This window comes from Microcaecilia unicolor, chromosome 2 (genome assembly GCF_901765095.1).
Source record: "Microcaecilia unicolor chromosome 2, aMicUni1.1, whole genome shotgun sequence".
Classification (NCBI taxonomy): Eukaryota; Metazoa; Chordata; class Amphibia; order Gymnophiona; family Siphonopidae; genus Microcaecilia; species Microcaecilia unicolor.
The window spans coordinates 188,647,852-188,668,240 of record NC_044032.1 but is presented as its reverse complement, the minus strand read 5'-3'; the positions used below and the strand labels follow the sequence as shown (position 1 = coordinate 188,668,240).

At 41.4% G+C, this 20,389-nt stretch overlaps 1 protein-coding gene across 1 annotated transcript in view; it reads right to left on the bottom strand.

The window, feature by feature from the left end:
• Window positions 1-8,769, bottom strand: part of MEGF10 (multiple EGF like domains 10) — a 252,707-nt gene extending 243,938 nt beyond the window's left edge. The window contains exons 1-2 of the mRNA XM_030193579.1: window positions 8,754-8,769; window positions 257-264 (exon numbers count right to left, since the gene is read on the bottom strand). The gene's annotated coding sequence lies outside the window, so the exon portion shown is untranslated. The remainder of the gene's footprint in view (window positions 1-256; window positions 265-8,753) is intronic.
• Between the last annotated feature and the right edge of the window lie 11,620 nt (window positions 8,770-20,389).

Genomic DNA, 20,389 nt, shown 5'->3' with positions numbered 1-20,389 from the left:
CTTAGGACAATCACAGATTTGAGAATCTTCAAAATAGTTGTCCAGGCATGTAATCACAGAACTTCTCTAATAATGTATAGTGAATGCCTCCAAGTGCCACCTTTTGTAACATTCTCTGTGCAAAACTTATTTTAATTTTTTAAGAAAAGCTTTCACTTAGCTTAAGAGATGAAAGCGGGTCTTGACATGGTCCATGTTTCGCTGAAGCTGTTTCAAGACACCTGCCAGTAAAGCTTTTAAAACAAAATTATCCTGCAATATAACCTGCTATCTGCTAGGCACTAACCGGCGATATTTAGCGGGAGACGGCCAACTATCTCCCGCTGAATATCGCCAGATGGCCTGCTAAGTATCAGTTAACTGGCCAGGTGCCATTCCTGGTCAGTGAAATGGTTTTGAATATCAGGGGATAAATTTAGCAGAAAGATCAAATAGCCAGTTTTTTCCACTTTCTTTATTTTATACATATGGACTTGTTTAATTGCACTGTTTCATAAGTTATGAGGGCCCTTTAACTAAAGGGCATAAAGCCCAAACGCATGCTTAGCATGTGAAAAACAGGCTACTGCTAAATGCATTTAAGCATTTTGCAGTGTTTTGTCTGTTAGCACACACTAACTCACGCATTTGCTATTTTTTACAAATATTTTTGAGGGGATGTGTCATGCGTGGCGAATGGGCACGAAAGCATTATCCGGCTAGCTTGTTTACATTTGCGTGCACTAATTGGCTGACACTGTATTAACGTGAGATCACTTAGGGGCCCTCTACAAAGGTGCAGTAGGCTCTACGTGTGTGCAGCACGCGCCAAAACAAGACTACCACCAGGCTAGCACGCCCCCTGGTGGTAATTTTGGATTTGGCACGTGCCTATAATGCCTGGACAAATTTCTTTTTTTATTTCCTACCATGGGCGGCGTTTCCGGAATTATTCAGCAGTTGGCATGTGCCGACCGGTCACCGCACGTGTAGCATGTGAGCCCTTACCACTAGATCAATGGGTGGCAGTAAGGTCTCAGGCTGAAAATGGATGCTGGTTTCAATTTTAGTGCAGGTCCATTTTCAAGTCCCTTAAAAAAAAGGCCCTTTTTCCTAGACGTGGTAAAAAATAGCCCAGCGTGCAACCAAAAGACAAGCTGTCACTACCACAGGCCACGTTTTACTGCAGCTTAGTAAAAGGACCCCTAAATAGGAAATGGTAAGTGCTTCCACATTAAGGGGCCCTTTTACGAAGCGGCAGATGGGCTACTGCTCGTATAACGTGCCAAATTGACACTACTGCTGGGTTAGCATGCCCACCTGGCAAGGGCGTAGCTAAGTGGGGTCTCGACCCCCCCTTCCCGCCGCCAACTCGCCGTCGCCTACCTTTGCTAGCGGGGGACCCCAACCCCCGCCAGCCAAGGTCCTCTTCTTCCTTCATTCTGTTTCTGAGTCTGATGTCCTGCACGTACAATGTGCAGGACGTCAGACTCAGAAACAGAACGAAGGAAGAAGAGGACCTCGGCTGGCGGGGGTTGGGGTCCCCCGCCAGCAAAGGTAGGCAACGGCAATGGCAGGGGAGGGTTGGCGGCGGGAGGGGGGTAGAGAGGGTCATCGGCGGTGGAGGTGGTGGCGGCGGCGGGTTAGCAATGGCGGGGGGTCTGCGGCACTGGGGGGGGCTAAAATGTGCCCCCTCATCTCGGGCTCTGGACCCCCTCCCACGAAAGTCTGCCTACGCCCCTGCCACCTGGCGGTAATTTCAAAGTTGGCATGCGCTGTATTCCGCAGGAGAAAATATTTTTCTATTTTCTACCATGGGGGGGCGTTCCCGGCGGTAATCGGCAGCATGATCACAATGGTGCATGCTGCATGACTACTGCTCTTACTGCCAGGTCAACAGGTGGCAGTAAGGGCTCAGACTACAAGCTACTTTTTATTTTAGCACACAGCCATTTACTGCCCCATTAAAAAAGCCTTTTTTTTTTCCCAGGCACAGTAAATAAAAGAGGCCCAGAGCACACCAAAAACACATACCCACACTACTACAAGCGACGTTTTACCGCAGCTTAGTAAAGGGCCCTTAACTTTTTACAGGTAATTCACGCTAATGTGAATATTAGCGCATGACCTGAAAAACAAGTTAATCAAAAATGCCTTACATTGTGCTGTGTAGAATCTGGGCGTAGCCTCACGTTAAGACATGCTACACCCAGATTCTAACACCCTTCAGTAAAAGGGCTCCATAACCAGCAGTCAGGAAGCTGATAGGATGGCACATTAAAACCCAGAGGCTCCAGTCTGCACTATGAAGACTCAGGCTAGATTATAAAGGCGATCTGGTTGCCTGTTGGAAATGCACTCTGGATTAAACTGTGAAAGGGGGAAGAATTTAGCTTTCAAAATTACTCATTAGAAGCCTACGGTGAAGCATCCACCTAAAGCGTGTCAATAGTACATTTATTTATTTTTATTTATTTTGACATTTTTATCCCACATTTTCTCATTATAATCTCAAATTCAATGTGGCTTACATAACATACATCAAATTGAGAAAATATAGTAAAAGGAAATAACAACAATCATGAATACATGAAACATTTAGGATTGAAAACCTTAATATATAAACTCAATGGTGAAAGTTTGAATAAATAAGAATCCCAAAGTAGTCAATGTCCTGCCTCATTTATGGGAAAAAGTAATATATTAATGAATTCCTGCTGACCTGGAGGGTCTGGCCTGTGGCATTATGTCTATTGGTATATCTGCAGGCATGTGTGTTGGTGTATGTATCTGTGTTGGCAGTTGTATATCTAGGATTAGGAGAGGAGAGGGGGAGGACAGTTTGAAAGGAGCAGTTCCCTAACCACTATGTTTTAGTGCACTGGTTCCCAAACCTGATCCTGGAGGCACCCCCAGCCAGTCAGGTTTTTAGGATATCCACAATGCAAATCTCTCTCATGAATATTCATTGTGGATATTCCAAAAACCTGACTGGCTGGGGGTGCCTCCATGATCTGGTTTGGGAAACCCCTGTTTTAGTGTATCAAGGTATATATGTTGCAGCTGCTGGAACTGCCTCTTTCACAGAAATGTATTCAATCATTTTGTGGGAGACTTCATATCTCTAGAACCCTAAGTTTGAGCTGGCCCATTTTTTTTTTTAACTCAATGTGCTTTTCCCCAGTTTTTTTACCCACACCAATTGAGTCCAATTCCATTAAATTTTCAGAAAGATGATTTGCTCCCAGTCTGCCAGACAAACATTCTCAACCACTTATCTTTCCAAAGTTCCATTAGGTGAGAAAGAATAAAAATGGAAATAAAAACAATATTGGCTTTGTATCAACCCCCTAGTGCAGAACTTGATTGCATGTCAGATCATTTACTTAATTATTGTAGAAAATTACAACAGAAAATCAGTCCAACTGATTAGCATTGCTAAAGTGTTTAGGTTAGCGACAGGAGTTCATTTTAACTCTTGCAATCTCATTTACACAGTTTCTCACACAGGTGAAAGTGGGATATCAGTGAGCAGATCCTGCTTTGAAAATCCTCATTTTCACATACATGTGGTAGTGGTTGTCTGTGTGCAATGTGAGAGAATGAAAAAATGCATTTGCTGACTTCTACAGGTTATCAATAGAAATCAAACAAAATAAAACATGGAAAAGAAAATAAGATGATACCTTTTTTATTGGACATAACTTAATACATTTCTTGATTAGCTTTCGAAGGTTGCCCTTCCTCATCAGATCGACGAAGAAGGGCAACCTTCGAAAGCTAATCAAGAAATGTATTAAGTTATGTCCAATAAAAAAGGTATCATCTTATTTTCTTTTCCATGTTTTATTTTGTTTGATTTCTATTGATAACCTTTAAGAGTGGACTAACGTGGCTACCACACCTCTCTGACTTCTACAAAATTTCTCATGGGATCCATGACTCTCTGTGGTGTTTTTTCTCAGGCTGCAAAAACATATGTGCTTTAGACCAATATTCAGCTCTGTCCTACAGAGATTTTGCCCTATGCATGATTTTGCACTCGTTGGTACATCGAAGAATCATGGTCATGTTTTGTTTTTGTTTTGTTTTTTTATTAAGACTCACTGGCAACACTATTACTATCAGGCCAGTCCATTCAGTAATACTGTCATTAAAGAAAGATGAATGCTGTTTAAAGTTTCTACATTCCTCTTATCGTTAGAAAAGGCCAATGGTCTGCTAACTTTCAGTGAACAAGCAAAAGCAATCACAGATTCCTTAATCTATAGTATGGATCTGGTTACTCCGCCCGCTGATACAGCTCATTCACTGTTATGCACCATGCAACTAATGCATCAGTTTTATAGAATAGCGCCTAGCCATTTGTGACATCATTCACACATGCGAGTGTGCCTGTTCCATAAAATGGAGCACACAATTGGCACTTAAATCTGGGCGCCCTTTACAGAATTGCCCTTTAAGCTTCTCCCTTTACACAGCATAAAAGACAAGATTAAAAATGTACAAAACTCACAAATACAGAATTCAGGGCTGCACATACTGCACAGCAGGTAATCTAAATTGCATTATTAAACCTGGTGCTCTTTTAATCTTAGAAATGCAAGGGCCATATCTGCCCAACAGGGCAATCCTGTCCAGTTCTACTGGCACGCAAGAGACACAACTGGCAAAGGAATATATGAATCAAGATCCACTGACCCTGGCCAATAAGGAGGTCAGATCCACACCTGCCACTCCTTGCAGGTTACACTCCATCACTGGCATCACAAACAGGCAGTCACATAGTCATGGAAAAGTGGTTTTATAATTTTGGATGCAGCACAGTTACATTCATTGATTAAATCAGCAATCCATGCAGGTGTAAGAACATAATAACTTGTTTGGCTGATCATAAACTCATAATGCCCCCTTCCCAGGGATTTCCTTACTAACACAGACATCTAGGTTGCCAATTCAGAAATCAAGATTGATTGTAGATTTAATGAGACACTGTGTTATGCTCTTTAATAAAGCACCAAGAGCATGAACAGGGTCCTTCTGCTTAATTGGCACAGCTACAATTAGGCACTTAGCAGTGATTGACTGGAGAGACTGTGTCAGACACTGGGCCAACAATAGTGCTGCCACACAGTAAGAAGACGGAATTTGTGGTTCCAGCAGTCATGCAGTAGGTAACAGGTTCTCTGCCAACAGTTAGCATCAGCTCATTAAAGTCTGACAGCTCTGGAGCTTGATTGATTTAAACATAAGACTGGCCAGAATCAGAGGAAAGGAGAATGTCAAATCTCATAAGTAACAAGAGGCCCCAAAATATCCCACATTAAGGGGCATAGTTATCAATATGTTAAGATGTGTGGGAGGGAATAGATGGGATAGTGAAAAGTACTCCTTCACTGGTGCAGTTCAGTCACCTTACAACAGGTGGCGCTAGTCTGCTAAGGGCTGAGTCAGAGGGGCGGAGTTCAGACTAGGCTGGAGTTAAGTGCCCTGAAGTTGAACAGATCAGAGAAGCACCAAGTGCAGAGGTCTCTCAAGGTGTTCCCGTTGGCTGCAGAGCCTGGGGAAGAGAAGCGGCCCTCAGCAGAGGCTTCAGTGAGGTAGGAGAAGTTTTCTTGGAAACTAAATTAAGAGAGTGAATTAACAGGAAGTGACTGGATATTTAACCTGCGGAAGCTGTGTCTGAGACAAACTGCAGGGACCCTGAATGAAGAAGGAACAGTAGTATATATTGAGTGTGGAACCTGTCAGGGACAAGGTTCAAGGATTGTGTTTGAGAAACTTTACTGAGAGTGCAAAATCTGTGAGAAAACAGACCTATTTCCCTTTTGTACAGTAATAAAGCTTTCCTTTTGACACTGCACTGCCCTCTGTCTGTATTTTATGAGGATTCCATGCCTTCTCATCATTCACACTACCACACTGTGTTATTTTACCACTAACTCGTGCTGTTTTACCAAAGATCCCATGTTATACAATGAGACTGGAGTTAACGGTAAAATAACACATCTTAATAGTAGCCCGCATTAATAACTTCCCCCCAAGATGTTTATTTTATATGCATCTCCACATGTAAACATCAGCATTTACACATGTAGATTGTACACAAGTGCAAATGGCAATTTCAGAAAGCCGCTATTTACATATGGAGATCCACATCACACAAAGATTTCAAGGGGTGGGGGTGAGGTTTAAGCATGCCTTGGGCAGGTCAGAAATCTACACATATATTACAAAAGGAATACACCTTTATAGGGAAAACTTTTCCCATCAGGTTTTATACCAACTCAAAGGGAACACACATTTTTGAAAATTGCAAGGGATCAAGGGTGTAATTCTCCTTAACACCCCACTGTTTATATCTGTCTCCAAAATGAACACATATAAAAACTGTGGCCTCATTATTTACACATCTAGTTTTGTAAAATGGGATGGCCCCAGAAGCATAGCCAGGTTGTGACGCCAGGGGGAGTGGAGAGTGGACTACGTAGGCGTGAGTGCGCACTGCCTGAAAAATAGGCACCGACACCAGCGGAAGTCCGTTTGGGGGAGTGGTTGCTTTCCTGGAGCCCCACCTAGATACGCCTCTGGATAGCCCTTTTCCACATTGAAGTTTGTGGGTTTGTGCTGCTTATTTTTTCCATGTTTATATTTGTACAATGGCTGATTTGATTCCATGTGCAGGCACATATAGGTGTTTTACAAAAAGTTCCACATTCAGAAGAGCCTTTTGTAAAATACCACTAGAACTAAGAACATCCTGACCTGGACATCCCAATTCCGATCTCAAACAATAAGACTGATCATGAACGAGACAGAACCGATCTCTCATCACATGACTGATTAACCTCACTGCTATTAATGAACAATCACTACCACTTCTAACCTAATGTCGAAAATGATTTCTTTATAAATGACGACCCAACATATGTTACAATCCAATCTATTACTCAGGAACTTATATGCAATACCATAACGTATTTTTCTCTACCATGTATGTACGCACCTTAATGCAGTACCACTTTAACCCTATGTCGAAGAAGATCTCTCTATAATTGATGACATAACATAAGTTACAATCCAATCCATCACGCAGGAACCTATATGCAATACCATAATGTATTCTTTTACCATGTATATACGCACTTGAATGCAATATCATTTGTAATTCTGTTAACCAGAAATGGCAATCACCACTACGGCAAATGTAAGCCACATTGAGCTTGCAAATTGGTGGGAAAATGTGGGATACAAATGCTACAAATAAATAAATAAAATGTTCTATGTAAAAATAATGTCAGGTGAATGATTTGGACAATTCCAAAAGAAACTACTGGACTTTGCTAATTGCCAAACCCTTAAACACTGTGTATAATAAATAGCAAACATTAATGAATGAATGAATTGATTGATTAATTACTTATTTATTTACCACCTTTTTGAACAAATTCACCCAAGGCAGTGTACAGTAAGACTAAGAGGTATGTCTATTAAAAGGCATTAAGACCTAATGCACACTTACCGTAGGATTCTATATATCGCGCCTAGCGTTCCGTGCTGAAATCTAAGCATATTCTATAACAACATGTGCAACTTAATTGGCTTAACAAGTCAATCAGCATTTTTAACAGCACTTAACAAACAAGAATGAGCACTATTTGGCAATAATTAGAATTTACGTGCATAACTTTCTAAGCGTATTCTGTAGCGTACAGTGCCTAAATTCTAATGCACAGAGCCAAAATGGGTGTGGTTATGGGCGGGGATATGGGTGTTTCACGGGCATTCCAAAATTTATCTGCACTGTTATAGAATGTGCCCCCTGTGCCTAAATCTACGCACCAGTATTTATGCCACATTTCCCTTGGTGTAAATGGATTCACTTAGTTCTCGGTGCTGGGATATCAACCAAGCATATTCTACATATGCTTAAATCTAGGGGCCACTTATAGAATACGCTTAGGTGTATTTTTCAGGCACCATATATAGAATCTAGCCCTTAGTGCATGTGAAAACGTTTACCAAAAAGCATATTACAGCATTTTTTTTTTTTTGTAAGTAACCTTTTTTGTGTGCTTTAAGCATGCATTATTTATATTTTTGTATTTATTTTTGGAGGGGGCGTGTCAGGTGCAGAGAATGGGCATGGACATGCTAGTCAGCTAGCACATCGATATGTGTGCGCACCAACTGGTTACCGCATCCATAATGCGGGGAGCCCTTATTGACTCCAAAAGGGCTCTTGCGTCATTTTTTTTTCAGGTTACATGTGTTAATGCAAACATTAGCACATAACCTGAAAACGAAATACTTGAAAATGCCCTATTTCCTGGGCGCAGTAGAAATGGGCTTAGTACATAAGCACATAAGTACATAAGCACCGCCATACTGGGAAAGAGCAAGGGTCCATCAAGCCCAGCATCCTGTCTCCGACAGCAGCCAATCCAGGCTTCAAGAACCCGGCAACCCCCCCCCCCCCCCCAAAAAAAAAAAAACAATTTTTAATAATGTTCAATGGACTTTTCCCTCAGGAATCTGTCCAAACCCCTTTAAATTCCGTAAGGCCAGCTGCTGTCACTACATTCTTCGGCAATGAGTTCCAGAGTCCAACTACACGCTGAGTAAAGAAATACTTTCTCCTATTTGTTTTAAATCTACCATATTCTAGCTTCATCTTGTGTCCCCTGGTTTTGTTGTTGTTTGAAAGTGTAAACAAACGCTTCACATCTGTCCGCTCTACTCCACTCACTATCTGTAGACTTCTATCATATCACCCCTCAGCCGCCTTTTCTCCAAGCTGAAGAACCCTAACCTTCTCAGCCTTTCCTCATAGGGAAGTCGTTCCATTCCCTTTATCATTTTTGTCGCCCTTCTCTGCACCTTTTCTAATTCCTTTATATCTTTTTTTAGATGCGGGGACCAGAATTGGACGCAATACTCGATGTGCGGTCGCACAATGGAGCGATGCAATGGCATTATAACATCCTCGGGTTTGTTTTCCATCCCTTTCCTAATAATACTCAACATTCTGTGCGCTTTCTTAGCCATCACAGCACACTGAACAGAAGTTTTTAACGTCTTATCAACGATAACTCTCAGATTCCTTTCTAGGTCCGTAACTCCTAACGCGGAACCTTGCATGACATAGCTGTAATTCAGGTTCCTCTTACCCACACGCATCACTTTGCACTTGTCAACATTGAACTTCATCTGCCACTTGCACGCCCAATCCCCCAGTCTCGCGAGGTCCTCCTGTAATCTTTCATACTCCTCCTGCGACTTGACAACCCTGAATAATTTTGTGTCATCTGCAAATTTAATTACCTCACTAGTTACTCCCATTTCTAGGTCATTTATAAATATGTTAAAAAGCAGTGGTCCCAGCACAGACCCCTGCAGAACCCCACTAACTACCCTTCTCCACTCAGAATACTGACCATTCAACCCTACTCTTTGCTTCCTATCTTTCAACCAGCTCTTAATCCATAGTAATACCCTACCTCCGATCCCATGATTCTCTAGTTTCCTCAGGAGTCTTTCATGAGGCACTTTGTCAAACGTCTTTTGAAAATCCAGATACACAATATCCACCGGCTTAGTATGCAGGAAAGTCCTGTGTTAGCACACACTAAGCCCATTTACTAACACGCTTTAGTAAACATACTCATAAGTCGAACATAGGCAATAGACAATTGCAGCAGTAAAAATATTCAAATAACAGTACATAGTATGGCACAATATACAATAAAATATCTTAATAGACAGCATAGGGTGTGCACATACAGACACAAAAGCCAAAATTCCACTTAAGCGCTATTCTGTAAAGAGGCATAAATCAGGGGGTTGAGCATGGGCAGGCCTCACAAGTGAATAACTTAGAGAATGATGTTATGCACATACCTCTGGCATTTAGTGTGAGCACTTACACCAGCTCTATGACTGGTATAAGTGTTCAGGCCTAACCAGGAGGTTTAATTGACAGGAGACAGCAGGAGCGTGCTTGGCCCATTACCTGTCCTGATGCCAGTAGGCAGAGCTTGCCACCATATGGAGTAATGTATTTTGAGTGTATCAAGATGGCAGCTGCTGTGTAGGGAAGCAATTAAACCTCCTTGGGTGTAGATGGCATCAGCCTTGTCATGTGGTGCTGTCTCCTGTCAATCAAACCTCCTTGTTGCCTAGCATACAGGCATGAATTTTGACAGTTACATTAGTATTCTTAAAGGAAATTAGGTGCCTACATTCCTTTACAGAATAGGCTCCAACCAGGTGTCTTCTGGGTGCCTCTATTCAGGTGCCCAGTTTTAGGATTTTCTCTTAAGGGCCTAAAAAAATCAGTAAAAGAAAGATTTTATTAATAAACAATTTGCAGTATCTTATAATATTGCTATCAGGCCAGTGAGACTTATGAGCTTTTCTGTCATCAGATAACCCTTGAAACATTTTTGTTTGCATGTGCACATAAAGAACGGTTGTGCACGGAAAGAATCTGAACTGGCTGTTGAATTTACAATAACTTTATTGACACGGCTATTATCTGATGACAGAGCAACTTGAAAGTCTCAATAGCCTAACAGCATAGTTGTATGATGCCTCAAATAATTGAATAAAAAAGCTTTTCTTTTACTGAATTTTTTAAAAACCTGGATGGAGTAGAATAGTAAACATGTTTACTCTTTCAAAAAGCACAATGACTAGGGAACAGTTCCATTAAAGTAATAGTGTTTCAGAGACTGACTTCAGCAAACATCCAGTCATTCATTGTGCATTGTGGAAACTCATCCAAACTATTTCCCCTTATAGAAGAAGAGAGATGCAAGGGGTAGTAGATTATTAGCACTTACAGACTGTTAACTGATTTTTATTCTTTCCAACATAACAGAAATAAATTATACAAAAGGGGTTGGAAAAATGTCTGTCTGCGGGCAAAATTACTTTCCAAAAATTTAAAGGAATGGGACCCAAACTTGGCTTAGAGGAAAACCCAGTGAATAGATACATGTAGATGAAAAAATGTGGCAGATCAGAAATAAATTCCCCCCCCCCCCCCCCCAGAAAAACATGGTCCAATGCATTTGTATGATAGAAGCCATTACAGTAGCAGCAGCAGCACACAAATTTGATTCACATAACATAGAGATTAGGGAACTACACCTTTCAAACTGCCCTCCCCCCTTATCTGCCTTTCCAGTTTTTCTATGAAGTCCATCAAATGTGCATTCAAATCACAAGGAGGCATGTCACGGGTGTGTTAAGGGCAGGATCTGGGTGCTCCTAGCACATGGACGTTTTTCTGCCATAATGTAACAAAACAAAAACGTCCAGGGCTATAAGTTGGACGTTTTGGTCTAGACATGTTTTATTAACGAATAAACCACAAAATAGTGCCCTAAATAACCAAACCACTGCAGAAATAAAGGAATGGACTCCCTTACTCCTTTAGTGATCACTGACCCCCTCCCACCCCACAAAAATGTAAATGAAACAGTACATATCAGCCTCTATAACAGCTTCAGATGTTATGGCCAGTCCTATTAGAGCAGCAAGCAGGTTCCTGGAATAGCCTAGTGGTCAGTGCAATGCACTGTAGAGAAGGTGACCCAAGGCTCATAATCCAATATTATGAGCCCACCCAACCCCCCCCCCCCCCCCCCAAAAATAAAAAAACTACTGCCATAAGGGCTATTGTAGTGGTATGTGGTTGGGTACATTAGGTTTCTGGTAGGTTTTGAAGGGCTCCCCCTACAATATGAGGAGGCAGTGGAGAGATGTGTACCTGGGACCTTTTATGTGAACACAGAAACATAGTAGATGACAGCAGAAAAAGACCTGTATGGTCCATCCAGTCTGCCCAACAAGATAAACTCTTATGTGCTACTTTTTGTGTATACCTTACCTTGATTTGTAGAAGTCTGCCCAGCACTAGCCCCGCCTCCCAACCACCAGCCCCGCCTCTCACCACCGGCTCTGCCACCAAATCTCGGTTAAGCTTCTGAGGATCCATTCCTTCTGAAGTCCACTGCAGTGCCCCCTAGGGTGCCCTACTGCTCTGCTGGGATGCCTGTGTGGCCAGTGTACTAGGAAAGCTGGCTCTTTCTACATCCCAATGGCCTGATTTGTGCGTTTTTCACTTGGACGTTTTTATTTTGAAAATAGTCCAAAAAGATACTCACTAAGCACAACAATATCTAGAAAATTGCCATTTTCAAAGAAAAAAGGTAGACATTTTTTCTGGTTTGAAAATGGTCATTTTCACTATTCGATTTTTGGACGTTTTCAGCAAAATGTCCAAACTCGTATTTAGATGTCATATCAAAAATGCTCCCCACATAACCTCTCTCCCTCCAAATGTAGAATTTCTTAATTGCTTCTTCACTAGAGGGCCCTTTTACAAGGCATGTTTACTGCACGCTATCCCGGAGCTACCGCCGGCCCAACACGGCTGCCGGCGGTAGTTCTGGCTTGAGCATGCACCATTTCCAGTGCGTCGGGAAAATTTTATTTTGTAGCATGGCGCTAACCCGGCGGTAATCGGGCACCACTGCATGCTGCCCGGTTACCACCGAGTTACCCCGGGAGCCCTTATAGCCACTTCAATGGGTTAAAAAGTGCTCCCTGCGGTAAGAGTTATCTTGCTGCATGCAAATTTTTTCAGGGGGGCATTTTACCTGCTGCGGTAAAAAGGGCTCTGGTGCATGTGGAAAATGGTCCCCACCACTAATGTAGGGCCCTATTTCCCACAGCTTAGTAAAAGGATCCCTAGGTTAGCAGACATTGGAATTTCAGATTCAGTACTTAATTGGTTCAGAGATTTTTTGCTGAATCGCAGCTACTGTGTGTGACAGAAAGGGATGCTCTCTAAGTATTGATCACCAGGGTGCAGAGTTCCCCAGGGTTCACATCTGTCCCCAGTATTGTTTAATTTTTTTATGTCCTCTCTGGGAAAAATTGGTCTGAATATTAGGGAAATGTTACTATTCTATGCATCTTGTTTCTTTTGCCAGTACCTCCTATCTCTCAGATTTACCTGATATCATCAACTCAAGGAATAATACAATTTAAGATTGGGCATTTTTAAATAAACTTAAATTGAATCCAAGTAAGACACAGATCTCGTGGTTTAAAAGACCTGATGTAACAGTTCCTTCTTCCTTAACACTCATTAATAATAAGATTCTTGCTATTGAGACTGAATCTCAAGTGGGAGGGAGAGCAGGATGAGGGTAAAGCGTATACTAGGATGAAGAAAAGTAAAAATAAAGGAAAAGAAGCAAAAATAAACTTAAAAATATTTTTAAAATAAAAAAAAAATAGAAAAATAGAAAAAAAATTCAAGAAACCAAAAGAAAAAAAGAAGAAATTTGACCAGCTTCTAAAAATGTTTAAAAGGATAATTAACTGAATAAAGTGACAGTAAGATTTAATACCTGATTTCTACTTTGCTGCAACTTTACTGATAGGCAGATTCTTTTTATTAAATCCCACCTATAATTTTTTTTTTAATTGTAACCAGAAGCCTCTTATTTGGCTCATCTTGTCCATGTGCCTGGTGCGTGTGTGTCTTGACTAGACTGGAGAAGGACTTTTTCTTACGTGTATCTGGTAGCACTATAGAAATGATTGATAGTCATAGTTCAGACTGTAAATAGGGATATACATACCATATTCCCAAGCTATACTGTAGAAAGAACAGCAAAGAACATGAAAGAATGCATCAACGGCATGAACTTCTGCAAATCAGTCATAATAAGTGTCTGACCACTGTAGGTCCTAGTTGCACTCATGTAATGCAGTCTAGCACGTATTTCAGAAACACATGTCGTTCACAACATCTGTACCAAAAAAAAGGGATTAAGAGCTCAAATTTCTCTAATTTCCAAACAATACATGTCACAGCTGCACATCAGACTAGGAGCAACTGTTCCTCTTGCCTCCTCCTGCACAACAAGCTTCTTGTCTTCTAGGATGGTTCACTCGGGTCATCTGCACGGGGTGTGGATTAAAGAGTCACTAAAGGCCCTACTGTATCACAGGGTTTAAGCAGTAAATTTATATACAAAGCCAGCTGGACCACTGGTAAATCGGCTATCTGGCCTGCTCTTTGGATATCTTTTCAAGCTGAACCAGGAGATGCAATCTAGCTCTGTGACAACGTTTTTCTTTCAATTCCAAACAAGTTTTAAACATTAACTTGAATGTGTTATTTTTCCTTTTGTGCTACTCAAACGGACAGTGGGCACAACAGCCCATTTACTAAAATGACTCCTAGATCTTGATCTTAAATCCCGGCAGACCATCCTGCTTATAATCGAACGAGAAAAACGCCCAAGTTCCGACCTAAATCGGGAGATGGACGTTTATCTCACAAAAACGAATAAAGCGGTATAATCGAAAGCCGATTTTTGGACGTTTTCAACTGCACTCCGTCGCGGATGCGGACAAAGTTGATGGGGGTGTGTCAGAGGTGTGGCGAAGGCGGAACTGGGGCGTGGTTATCTGCCGAACAAAGATGGGCGCATTTCACCGATAATGGGAAAAAAGTATGCGTTTTTAGCTAGAATTTAGGACACTTTTCCTGGACCCTGTTTTTTCACGAATAAGGCCCCAAAAAGTGCCTTAAATGACCAGATGACCACTGGAGGGAATCGGGGATGACCTCCCCTGACTCCCCCAGTGGTCACTAACCCCCTCCCACCACAAAAAAATGATGTTTCACAACTTTTTATTTTCACCCTCAAATGTCATACCCAGCTCCCTGGCAGCAGTATGCAGGTCACTGGAGCAGTTATTAGTGGGTGCAGTGGACTTCAGGCAGGTGGACCTAGGCCCATCCCTCTCCTACCTGTTACAATTGTGCTGCTTAATGCTTATTAGTCGTCCAACCCCCCCCAAACCCACTGTACCCACATGTAGGTGCCCCCCTTCACCCCTTAGGGCTATAGTAATGGTGTAGACTTGTGGGCAGTGGGTTTTGAGGGGGATTTGGGGGGCTCAACACACAAGGGAAGGGTGCTATGCACCTGGGAGCTCTTTTACCTGTTTTTTTGGTTTTGTAAAAGTGCCCCCTAGGGTGCCCGGTTGATGTCCTGGCATGTGAGGGGGACCAGTGCACTACGAATCTGGCCCCTCCCACGAATAAATGTCTTGGATTTATTCGTTTTTGAGCTGGGCGCTTTCATTTTCCATTATCGCTGAAAAACAAAAACGCCCAGCTCACACATTGTTGAATAAAACATGGGCGTCTATTTTTTCCCAAAATACGGTTCGGTCCACCCCTTCACGGACCCGTTCTCGGAGATAAACGCCCATGGAGATAGGCGTTTTCGTTCAATTATGCCCCTCCATAACTGCAAAGTTTGTCAAGTACTGAAGTGCATGTAGAAGTATAAGTTATATGCCATGCTAGAAAAACGTCAATTTTCTGGGTTATATCGATTCCCCCAAAGGCATCTGGGTGGCAGGGATCAGTGGATTTATTTGTCAATGGTTTGGAACTATTTTTTTTTAATCTGGTATTAAGTGCATTTGGGGCAGAATCTATCAAAGGTTTGTGATGTAACATGTTCTACAGGGTTTTATTCCCTTAGTTATTTAATTTGGATTCATATTCATTAAGGTCATCCAGGGAACCTTGTTAAAATATCATTGTTAAGCAGATGACTTACAAATCTTTCCACTCTATTTGGGGACATGATGGTGGTGCTAGGGAAATTAAGGGGTCCTTTTACTAAGCTGTAATAAGCTTAAAAGGACTTACTGTGGGAGGTCCCACAGTAAGTCTGAGATTAACACGTCTATTCATGCCTTTAAAAAAATGGTGAGGCAAGGAATCCCTTGGCTACATCCATGTTGACTTTGTTCCATTAGCCCATGTCTTACATGTTCAGTAATTTAGTTCTTTATAATAGTTTCTACCATCAGGCCTAGCACTGATGTCAAGCTCCCCAGTCTGTGATTTCCCAGATCAATCTGGAACCCTTTTTAAAAATTTGCATTACATTGGTCACCCTCCAATCTTCAAGTACTGAAGATTTTAATGATATACAGAGGCTGACCAAATTTGGGGTTCAGTTTTGGCCAGTGGCGTAGCCAGACCTGATATTTTGGCTGAGCCCAGAGCTATATTTGCTACTTGGCTTCGAGACATATTGAGCAAAACGTCCAAAGTCGGACTTAGACGTCATATCGAAAATGCCCCTCCACATAACTTGGTAAGTCTAAGTGCTTTGAAAATATGCCTTGATTTGTAATTAAACTCTGGAATTTGTTGCCAGAGAATGTAGTAAAAGCAGTTAGCTTAGCAGGTTTTAAAAAAAGGTTTGGCTAATTTCCTAAAAGAAAAATCCATAGGCCACTATTTTGAGATGGACTTGGGAAAATTCAATCCACTGCTTATTTCTAGGTTAAGCAGCAAAAATTCTGTTTTACTCTTTAGGGATCTTGCCAAGTATTTGTGGCCTGGATTGGCCACTGCTGGAAACAGGATACTTTATTATTATTATAACTATAGAAAACTTATAAACCACAAACACCAAATATATAGCTCAATGTGAGTTACAATAAATAAAAAAAGAACATGAACCAATCATTCAGATGATACATATACATACTAATAAAAATTACAAGGAAAATACCTAATTACGATAATCACTCAAACCACTTAGAATTAAGCATCATATATTTCTTAAATATCAACACTTATGCTCTTATGTTATGTTCTTAAGTAAGGAAGGGAGAGAGGAATGGGATTTGATGTACCGCCTTTCTGTGATATAAAAGGTAGGAAAAGAACAGAAGATAGAGGAGTTATTTGTTTAATGGATTTGAAAAGGTTACAGAGAAATGAAAAGATTTACGCTATGATTTAAATTTGATAGAAGGCACTGAGGAAGAGAGGAAGGCTATTCAAAAGTGCTGGAGTAGAAATTGTGTGAGATGTTTCAGTATTTGGGTGTTGTACTGAATTCAGAATTACAGTTTGAGCAACAGGTTTCCCGGGTGGTTCATTTAGGGTTTTGTGCTTTGAGGATGTTACATGCAATTAGACCATATTTTGATAATGCTATATTGCATGTTTTCTTGCATTCTTTGGTTATTTCAAAATTGGATTATAGCAATGCAGTTTATTTAGGGATGGTGTATTATTTGTGAAGAGGTTGAGGACTTTGCAGAATGCGGGAATTTGATTGTTGGGGGGTGTAGGGTGGAGAGATCATGTGACACTATTGTATAAATGATATATTTGGTTGACTGTGGAATATAGGGCATCTTATAAAATTTTGACTTTGGTGCAGAAAGTATTGTATAGGGGGACTCCTTCATGTTTGGTTCCTATGATTTGTCCGCATGGTCCAATAAGAACTTTGAGGTCAGCTACTACTGTGTTAATTGGCTCTCCCTGAGGATTCAAGGGCCATTTTGAAAAAAGTAAAGCCCAGAATGAATGAGTAGGGCAAGGGAGACAGGGAAAACATTAAATAGTATAGGACCTAGAATGGAACCTTGAGGAACACCCAATAAAAGCAGTCAAGGTTTGAATATGACAGAAGAATAAAGGACAACAAACGAGCGATTAGTAAGATAAGATTGAAAACAAGTGCATTGTAAACAGATATTCAAATTAGCCACTCTAAATAAATGTAGTATGACTCACCAAATCAAAAGTGGCTGACAGATCAAGGAAGAGAAGGACATCTCTCCCTCCATCCAGTATCAATCTGATATAATTGGTGAGACCAAGAAGAGTTTGCTCAGTTGAGTGGTGGACATGAAATCCAGTTTGACAGAGATGTAAGCATTTGTCTTTTCTAGATGATCGGTAAGCTAATCTGCTATAAACTTCTCTACAACCTTGAAAACAGTGGCGTAGCTAGGGGTGGGCCTGGGTGGGCACAGACCCACCCAGTCTTGCCTCAGGCCCACCCAGTAAGCATGTCCTGCTCTCAATGATGTCACTTCTTGTTTCTTTGGCAGGAAAGTGGTAGAGAAGCCTGCAGAGCCGGCGCAGATTGCCTATAGGAATTGCGAAAGGCATTGGCTCTCTGAGGTAGGACTGGGGGAGGGGTTTCAAACAGAAACGGGCAGACGTCGTGTCATTAAAAAAACAGTATATTGAATGTATGTACGGGGTGGGGGTGGGAAGGGCCCACCCAGGTTAACTCTGGGCCCACCCAAAATGGCAGGTCTGCCTATGCCCCTGCTTGAAAACAAAAGAAAGAGTGGAAATAGATCTGTAATTATTCACGGAGGGGTGATCTGCCTTAAGATCTGCTGCCTGCTTCCATATATCAGGAAAGACTGAAGTAGATAGGCAGGTAGTTACCACTGAATGGAGAAATGGTAGTTGTGGCTGGAAAAAACACACTAGAAGATAGGAAGGCAACAGCTCTATACGTGGTAAAAATGGGTTTAATGAGAAAACAAATTTAGCCACGTTGAGACAGAAATGGTGACTCAACATAAGAACATAAGAGTAGCCATACTGGGTAAGACCAATGGTCCATCTAGCCCAGTATCCTGTTTCCAACAGTGGCCAATCCAGGTCACAAGTACCTGACAGAAACTCAAATAGTCACCAGTAAAAAACAGAAGTGCACCAAACGTGGCTAAATATCTTGAAAAAAACAATATCTTAAAATCTATACACTATTTTTCTTATTTTTTTAAATTATGAAGCATCATACAAAGTGAACTAGGCTATTGGATTTCTTATAGAGCACAGCTATTTCAGATCCAAAGCACTCTCAGTAATGTTAATCATCTGCCTCAAAAAAGCCTAATGCTATTTTATTTTCTTGTTTCAAACTTTTACACATCAAACAACAATTAAAAGGCTGCTGAATCAACAGGTTCACAGCACTGTGAAGAGCATTCTTGCTCCCGAAGCCCACAGGCAGCAAGATGGCATTTCAGTTATAACGACCTGCTTCGGGGTGGTTTTAAAGAAGGTCACTGCAAGAATTGTACAGCGCATTAAAAATGCAGCACCATCTTACATAGTAACATAGTAGATGACGGCAGAAAAAGACCTGCATGGTCCATCCAGTCTGCCCATGACAAACTCATATGTGTATACCTTACCTTGAATTTGTACCTGTCCTTTTCAGGGCACAGACCATATAAGTCTGCCCAGCAGTATTTCCCGCCTCCCAACCACCAGTCCCGCCTCCCATCACCGGCTCTGTTACAGACCATATAAGTCTGCCCTCCCCTATCCTCGCCTCCCAACCACCACCCCCTCTTCCCACCAACTGCTCCGCCACCCAATTTCAGCTAAGCTTCTGAAAGCTTCTTAAAGACGCTAATGCTTCAAGCAAAGAAAAATCATTTAAAAATAAGAAAAATAGTATATAGATTTTAAGATATTGTTTTTTTCAAAATATTTAGCCACGTTTGGTGCACTTCTGTTTTTTACTGGTGACTATTTGGGTTTCTGCCAGGTACTTGTGATTTTACAGGTGATTTATTGTGGAGTGTCCCCTTCCCCTTTTATATACTTTTTAGAAACCCAAATAGTAGCAACATTCCATTCTACCAATCCCAGGACAAGCAGTGGCTTTCCCATGTCTGTCTCAATACCAGACTATGGATTTTTTTCTCCAGGAATTTGTCTAAACCTTTAAACCCAGATACACTAACTGAAGTTACTACATCCTCCTGAGTTACAGAGCTTAACTATTTGTGAAAAAATATTTCCTCCTATTTTCTTAAAAAGTATTTCCATTTAACTTCAATGAGTGTCCCCCAGTCTTTGTACTTTTTGAAAGAGTAATAAAATCGATTCACTTCTACTCATTCTATACCACTCAGGATTTTATAGACGTCAATGATATCTCCCCTCGGCCGTCTTTTTTCCTAGCTGAAGAGCCCTAACCTGTTTAGCCTCTCTCATATGAGAGGAGTTCCATCCCCTTTATCATTTTGGTTGCTCTCCTTTTTTGGCCACCGCCACACACTGGGGAGAAGATTTCAGCATATTGTCTTTGACACCTAGATCATTATCTTGGGTGCTGGCCCTCAAGGTGGACACTAGCATCAGGTAACTATGATTCGGACTATTTTTCCCAATGTGCATCACTTTCTATTTGTCTACATTACATTTCATCTGACATTTGGACGCCTACTCTTCCAATTTCCTAAGGTCTTCTGCAATTTTTCACAGTCCACATGTGTTATCAACCTTGAGTAATTTTGTGTCATCTGCAAATTTAATCACCTCACTTGTCATTCTGATTTCCAGATCATTTATAAATATGTTAAATAGCACTGCTCCCAGTGCAGATCCCTGCGGCACTCCACTATTCACCCTCCTCCATTGAGTGAAATGGCCCTTTAACCCTACCCTCTGTTTTCCATCCAATAGACAATTCCAAATCCACAACAGAACATTGCCTCCTATCCCAAGACTTTT